This window comes from Salvelinus sp. IW2-2015, linkage group LG14 (genome assembly GCF_002910315.2).
Source record: "Salvelinus sp. IW2-2015 linkage group LG14, ASM291031v2, whole genome shotgun sequence".
NCBI classification, from domain to species: domain Eukaryota; kingdom Metazoa; phylum Chordata; class Actinopteri; order Salmoniformes; family Salmonidae; genus Salvelinus; species Salvelinus sp. IW2-2015.
In genome coordinates, this window is record NC_036854.1 from 52,180,737 (window position 1) to 52,189,001 (window position 8,265).

The 8,265-nt window shown below is 41.0% G+C and overlaps 1 non-coding gene across 1 annotated transcript; it reads left to right on the forward strand.

Annotated features, from left to right (window-relative positions):
• Positions 1-1,894: 1,894 nt before the first annotated feature.
• On the forward strand, positions 1,895-1,949 carry LOC111973610 (U7 small nuclear RNA). Its single transcript, XR_002878596.1, has one exon. It is a non-coding gene; the product is annotated as a U7 small nuclear RNA (small nuclear RNA).
• The last annotated feature ends 6,316 nt before the right edge of the window (positions 1,950-8,265 follow it).

Consider the following 8,265-nt stretch of genomic DNA (forward strand, 5'->3'; position numbering starts at 1 on the left):
ACTTTTCCTTTAAGGTCTCCTTATGAGTAGGGGTAAGAGTAAAAGTTTGGCCTATATCTGCCTTCCCCACGCCACAACACCACAAAAGGCAAATGGGTTTGCTAGTGCTGAAGATGTAGGACATTCACATGAAATATTGTCACAGCTAGAGCCCCTTCATCTGTATACAGACACCCCACAGCCAGCCACAGAATGCTGCATGGTGCATATCAAAAAAACGTGAGGGATTTCTAAATGTTTTTGAGGTTATACCATTTAAGGAGTTGACGGTTCTTTCCCATAAACCACAGGGAAAGACTCGGTGATTAAGCAAAGTCTTGAGGCGTGAGGGTCCAGATTATTGCTGTCTAAATGTGACTGTGTGTAATCTTGTCGATTCAGATGGTGTTCCACACAATGTCTAGACCCAAATAGCCTGTTTCATTGAACTCCAAAGAAGGTAGCCACATGTTTTTCGGAGCACTTTAAAGCTACGCTCCACAGCTGTCTGTGACTCGCTGAGAGTCTTCTATGCGAAGGAAGAAGAGGTCTCTAGATATGCTCAATATTTCTTCTTCCTTTAACCAAGGAAAATGTGTCCGTCGGGCCCCAAAAAAACCCACTGTGTCAGGGGGATTTAGTGATAAAAGGTGATTATATTCACATCGGGGGAATTTAGCGAAAGTGTCAGCCTATTTGCAACACCCCTCCATGCAATTGCATTTCCATTTGCGTGTGTTGCACTTGCTTTCAGTAGTGTCTATGAATCACTTGATTATGAAGGCATAAATGTATGAAAGTGTGTATACATTTTAAATGTATGCCTCTCTGTGGTCACCATGGCACATCGTAAGAGTAGGGGTGTTAACCCTGGTGTCCTGACTAAATTCCCAATTGTCTCATTCATCCCCCTTCCTCTCCCCTGTAACTATTCCCCAGGTCATAGCTGTAAATGAGAATGTGTTCTCAGTCAACTTACCTGGTAAAATAAGGCTTGAATATTTTTTTWATAAAAATGTAGTTCTGTTATGTTATGTATTATATAATGTTTTATGATTTTTGTGGACCCCAGGAAGAGTAGCTGCTTTGCTTTAGCAGTAGCTAATGAGGAACCTAATACAATTTTTAAAAAATATGCAAATTAACATGTGAAAAACTTTAACGTGAAAAAAGACTAATGAGCAATTTCACATGTGCAAATCTAACTCTCTCATGTGGAATTACTTTCTCACATGTTAAAAACCTTTGTTGAAATTTTACATCCCCATGTTGCCACGTTTCACATGAGGTCATGTGCTCAAATGTGTAGTTTCATGTTATCACATGTTGAAATGTTGCATCTCCATGTTGTCACATTTATTTCACATGAAATCATGTTTTCACATGTGTAGTTTCATGTTATCACATGTTGCTTTTACATGTTGTCACATGTTATCACATTAACTTCACATAAGATCACATTACATGTGAAATTCATGTTTTTTTCTGTAAGGAGTATGATATGTTGTTGTCTCTTCACTGCGCAGTGAAAGTGACTTGAAAATGGCATGATGCATTGCGAGCTGTAGTGTGCGTACTCTCTCGAAATGTGAGTCTTGTTATACCAATGGCCCTTGCTCCCAGCATGAGAGAGAAATAGAATCATTGTCCACAGCTTCTACACATTGGCATTAGGATTTAGCTAATCAAAGCGTCTCCATTGAAACTCATCCCCAGGCGATACACACATTCTGTCTACCAGTCAGTAGAGATTCCTTCTGTTAGCATATTCCAATTTGCGCCACCCATAATTGAACGACCTACATGCCAAGTATAGACCATATATTGAGTTCCCTACAGGTTATAGGAAAGAGCAGAAGTGTGCAACTCTCCGTTCAGAACCCAGTCCTACTTACCTACTTATCTACAGGTTATGGAACATTTTCTCTTTTAGTATTTCTCTAGTAGGTTTCCTCAAGGAGAAAGCCTCCCACTTCTATGTCAAAGATTATTAAACAAAAACACTTCAGTAAATACTACAGTATAGCACAGTCTGCAAAACACTACAGTAATTACTATGGTACATAAACCATTTTACTTCAGTATTTATACTATAGTAAACTGTAAATACTACAGTATATTACAGTATACTACAGTAAATACTAGTTCGCAAAACACTACAGTGAAATAGTATTCCTAACATAGTATACAATATAGTATTTTTTGATGTGGGTCATATCATAAGAATTGTAATTCGCAACATATCAAACGAAATGGATGATGGACATCCACAAATTAATACATACCATASCAAACTTAACATATCATACTAATTTGTGTGTCCCTGATTTTCGTTTACTAAGTTACGTTTATCCTGAGTCCAGGTTGATATGTGACATTTAAGATCACAATGATCGCCTCTTTTTGAAATATAGCCTACTCAGTGAGTTGCGTATATATAAAAAAAAAGAAGGTTATTAAACAAATAAATGCACAGTAGAAAATGACAGACAGGCGCAAGTGCTGCTGTTCAGTCAATTGAGTACAACCTCATTAGAGTAAAGTATCAAGGATGTCGATCGATGTCTAATGCGGCCCTTATTGAAAGCAATATAACTGCCTTTGCTTATTAAATAAATGATCTGGCCTATTTAAACCCTTATTGTTTACACTGTCTCATTAAAGGAGAAGTTTACTTTTTTACAACCAAATTTGTATTTTGGATGTAAACGGTATGTTATTGAAGTGTCCAGACACTTTTTTGCAATTTGACTTGTTTTTCAGAAACTGACCCCAACCAGTGATCCTCGTTCTGCAGTATTGGGGCTAAAATATAAAAATGAACAAAAGCTCCAGAAACACCCAAATGCATGTRTTTAGAAACTGAAACGCTCTCAGTATAATAATACAGGTCTTTAGATGTTGTATACATGAAATGGTGTCCTTCCGCACAAAATGGAATATAAAGTTGTGGATACAGTTTAATGTGTACAACATCAACAACATACAATATGTTTTATTGTAAATTGTCACAAAAAGAAAATCCAGAATTTGGCAAATACCATTAAAGAAAATGTTATTGTACTGAAACAAAAACCATCTGTTGTCTTCCAAGAGAACAAATCACCGTATAAATTACTGTATAAATTATTCCCTATAGTCTAGTTCCTTAGAAACGTAATATGATTAATGTCGCTACACAACTTCATCCAGTAGTGATGAGATTCGTATTAAGATGCATCTTCTTCAAAGATCCTTAAAAGACATGTTTGAAGATGAGCAACAATTGTATTGTGCTTCCTCAATGTTTCATTGAAGATTAGCTTTCAGTCTATTGAGTACACATGTACAGTAAACACACAAATCCACGTCTTGAGATCTGGAGATGTTTACGGTCACAGCACACACARACAAAGCACTGCCAAACGCTGGCAAATGTGCTTCAACAGAGTACCGAGTAAAGGGTCTGAATACTTATGTAAATMTAATATTTTCCGTTTTTTATTATTTATACATTTGCAAACATTTCTAAAATCCTGTTTTTGCTTTGTCATTATCGGGTATTGTGTGTAGATTGATGAGGGGGGAAATTATTTTATACAGTTCAAAATAAGGCTATAATGTATCAAAATGTGGAAAAAGTCAAAAGGTCTGAATACTTTCCGAATGCACTGTATGTTGAGGTGTTAACCCCCTGTTTCATGTGTAGGTTGTGCAACAACACTAAGAATAGCATGGAAGTTACTCCTGGACTGAATATTTGCATATCCAGTAAGACAAGTCCTTGGGAAGCTCTTCTGGCCCCAATTACAGTGACACCCCATAATTATTTAACCTTTATTTAACCAGGTAGGCTAGTTGAGAACAACAGCAGTTCGACACATACAACAACACAGAGTTACACATGGAGTAAACAAACATACAGTCAATAATACAGTAGAAAAAAGAAACATCTATATACAGTGAGTGCAAATGAGGTAAGATAAGGGAGGTAAGGCAATAGATAGGCCATGGTGGCGAAGTAATTACAATATAGCAATTAGACACTGGAATGGTAGATGTGCAGAAGATGAATGTGCAAGTAGAGATATTGGGGTGCAAAGGAGCAAGATAAATAAATAAATAAATACAGTATTGGGATGAGGTAGTTGAATGGGCTGTTTACAGATGGGCTATGTACAGGTGCAGTGATCTGTGAGCTGCTCTGACAGCTGGTGCTTTATGCTAGTGAAGGAGATATGGGTCTCCAGCTTCAGTGATTTTTGCAGTTCGTTCCAGTCATTGGCAGCAGAGAACTGGAAGGAAAGGCGGCCAAAGGAGGAAATGGCTTTGGGGGTGACCAGTGAGATATACCTGCTAGAGTGCGTGCTATGGGTGGGTGCTGCTATGACCAGTGAGCTGAGATAAGGCGGGGTTTTACCTAGCAGAGACTTGTAGATGACCTGGAGCCAGTGGGTTTGGCGACGAGTATGAAGCGATGGCCAGCCAACGAGAGCGTACAGGTCACAGTGGTGGGTAATGTATGGGGCTTTGGTGACAAAACGGATGGCACTGTGATAGACTGCATCCAATTTGCTGAGTAGAGTGTTGGAGGCTATTTTATAGATGACATCGCTGAAGTCGAGGATCGGTAGGATGGTCAGTTTTACGAGGGTATGTTTGGCAGCATGAGTGAAGGATGCTTTGTTGCGATATAGGAAGCCGATTCTAGATTTAATTTTGGATTGGAGATGTTTAATGTGAGTCTGGAAGGAGAGTTTACGTTCTAGCCAGACACCTAGGTATTTGTAGTTGTACACATATTCTAAGTCAGAACCGTCCAGAGTATTGGGTTGGCGCCCCCCCTTGGGTTGTGCCGTGGCGGAGATCTTTGTGGGCTATACTCGGCCTTGTCTCAGGATGGTAAGTTGGTGGTTGAAGATATCCCTCTAGTGGTGTGGGGGATGTGCTTTGGCAAAGTGGGTGGGGTTATATCCTGCCTGTTTGGCCCTGTCCAGGGGTATCATCGGATGGGGCCACAGTGTCTCCTGATCCCTCCTGTCTCAGCCTCCAGTATTTATGCTGCAGTAGTTTATGTGTCGGGGGGCTAGGGTCAGTCTGTTATATCTGGAGTACTTCTCCTGTCTTATCCAGTGTCATGTGTGAATTTAAGTATGCTCTCTCTAATTCTCTCTTTCTCTCTTTCTTTCTTTCTTTCTCTCTCTCGGAGAACCTGAACCCTAGGACCATGCCTCAGGACTACCTGGCATGATGACTCCTTGCTGTCCCCAGTCCACCTGGCCGTGCTGCTGCTCCAGTTTCAACTGTTCTGCCTGCGGCTATGGAACACTGACCTGTTCACCGGACGTGCTACCTGTCCCAGACCTGCTGTTTTCAACTCTCTAGAGACAGCAGGAGCAGTAGAGATACTCTCAATGATCGGCTATGAAAAGCCAACTGACATTTACTCCTGAGGTTCTGACTTGTTGCACCCTCGACAACTACTGTGATTATTTGACCATGCTGGTCATTTATGAACATTTGATCATCTTGGCCATGTTCTGTTATAATCTCCACCCGACACAACCAGAAGAGGACTGGCCACCCCTCATAGCCTGGTTCCTCTCTAGGTTTCTTCCTAGGTTTTGGCCTTTCTAGGGAGTTTTTCCTAGCCACCGTGCTTTTACACCTGCATTGCTTGCTGTTTGGGGCTTTAGGCTGGGTTTCTGTACAGCACTTTGAGATATCAGCTGATGTAAGAAGGGCTATATAAATCAATTTGATTTGATTTGATTTAGTGATGCTGGACGGGCGGGTAGGTGCGGGCAGTGATCGGTTGAAGAGCATGCACTTAGTTTTACTTGCATTTAAGGGCAGTTGGAGGCCACAGAAGGAGAGTTGTATGGCATTGAAGCTCGTCTGGAGGTTAGTTAACACAGTGTCCAAAGAAGGGCCAGAAGTATACAGAAGGGTGTCGTCTGCGTAGAGGTGGATCAGAGAATCACCAGCAGCGAGAGCGACATCATTGATGTATACAGAGAAGAGAGTAGGCCCGATAATTGAACCCTGTGGCACCCCCATAGAGACTGCAAGAGGTCCGGACAACAGGCCCTCAGATTTGACACACTGAACTCTATCAGAGAAGTAGTTAGTGAACCAGGCAAGGCAATAATTTGAGAAACCAAGGCTGTTGAGTCTGCCAATAAGAATGTGGTGATTGACAGAGTCGAAAGCCTTGGCCAGGTTGATGAATACGGCTGCACAGTAATGTCTCTTATCGATGGCGGTTATGATATCGTTTAGGACCTTGAGCTTAGCTGAGGTGCACCCATGACCAGCTCTGAAACCAGATTGCATAGCGGAGAAGGAGTCAAAATGGTAGGTAATCCGTTTGTTGACTTGGCTTTCGAAGACCTTAGAAAGGCAGGGCAGGATGGATATAGGTCTGTAGCAATTTGGGTCTAGAGTGTCTCCCCCTTTGAAGAGGGGGATGACCGCGGCAGCTTTCCAATCTTTGGGAATCTCAGACGATACAAAAGAGAGGTTGAAATCACGTCCAACCAATTGAATTTATCACAGGTGGACTCCAATCAAGTTGTAGAAACATCTCAAGGATGATCAATGTAAACAGGATGCACCTGAGCTCAATTTTGAGTCTGAATACTTAAATAAGGAATATGTAAATAAGGTATTTCTAAAAACCTGTTTTCACTTCGTCATTATTGGGTATTGTGTGTAGATTGATGAGTAAAACAAATAATTTAATGCATTTTAGAGTAAGGCTGTAACAAAAAAGTCAAGGGGTCTGAATACTTTCCGAATGCACTGTATGTATGAACATAGAACTTACATCCTTTAAATTCCGCGATAGTAAACTTGAGCAATATCATTTATATACCATTTTCTTTCTTGATGGCATCCTGGATTGTGGAGAAATGTCAACATGTAACATTTCTGGGAAGCTGTTAAGTTGAATTGAGCAACACGGCCCAACCTTTTACCGAAACCATTTACCAATCATCTATTTATAAAGAAGCCCACAGGTCAAGTGACAGGGCAAGGGAGAGAGATTATTTGAAATTAAATGAGGTTTGGTGGATTCCTCTAGCATGACCTTGATTTGTGTCCACTCAACATCTTGCTCAGAGACTGGGCTGCTTGCCAGTGATGTAATGGGATAACTATGCAGCCATGGGTGCTACAAGGCAACAGACCCTTACTGTGTGTATATCCCTACCTGTTCTCCACTGTCTTCAAATCCTGTATTATGTGTGTTTGTGTTTCCCTCTCCGCTAAGACACAGTCAACTTGGAGACCCTCAAGACGACAAATTACACTAAAGGAAAAGTGCTCTTCCAACCCAACAGAGACAAGAATTTCCACTGTCAGTGATAATCAATGTTAACATTTCCTAAAATAGAATAGTCACCAGAATTATTGTCTATGCATCCCTAGATGCCAGTGGCAAACCGTGACTATTGGACCTAGGACTTCAGTGGGGATAAATAATTACAACAGTGGCACATCAAAGTTGACAGGCTCCTGGTGCTGAAAGGACAGCGACCGTAACATGCACACACCGTGTACGAAAGAACAACTATTACTTCCCGTTGCAAACATATTTTATCACGTTCAGCACACAAAGTAACCGGTGATCTAAAGTTTAAATGCAACAATGTTTCACATGCATTATTTTAAAATAAATAGCTAACAACAAGCGAGCTGCAAAAAAAGGTGTCAGGCATCAAATGATGATCTGAAAATGTACTTATTAATGTTTAAAGTTAATCTTGAAGGACGATGTTAACGAATTAGCAAAAACATCCTTCTCATGGCTACAGCCGCCGCACACTACAACACAAGCTAGCAAGACTGTGGGAAAACTAGGCTTCTGCTCACGCTCTCAGGAGCAAGTATGGGTAGCTGCAGCCCAATATGGCGACTGGAGTATGGGGCGAGTGGGTGTGTCGATAAGAGTGGGTGAATGGAAAGCGAATCAGCTAATTGGGCAGATTTGTTTCCACTCAAGACCGTTTTGCGTGGCTGATTGGGCTGCACAACGAGTCGATAAGCCGGCGACCAGTGCACCAGTGTTGTATCGATGTGTTTCCTACTGGGCAGCTGTATCAAGGCAGCTGTATCACGGTCATGTCGCAGGCGGTAGCTAACGTGGGGGACAGTCACAGTACAACGCATGAAGCAACAGTACCCCCATCATCAGAACTTTTAATACAAAATCAAAAATTGATAATTTTATAACTGAAAATGTATAATTATAATTATTAAAACTAACAGTGAAATACAACTCAGACTCATCCTCTTGCTTCA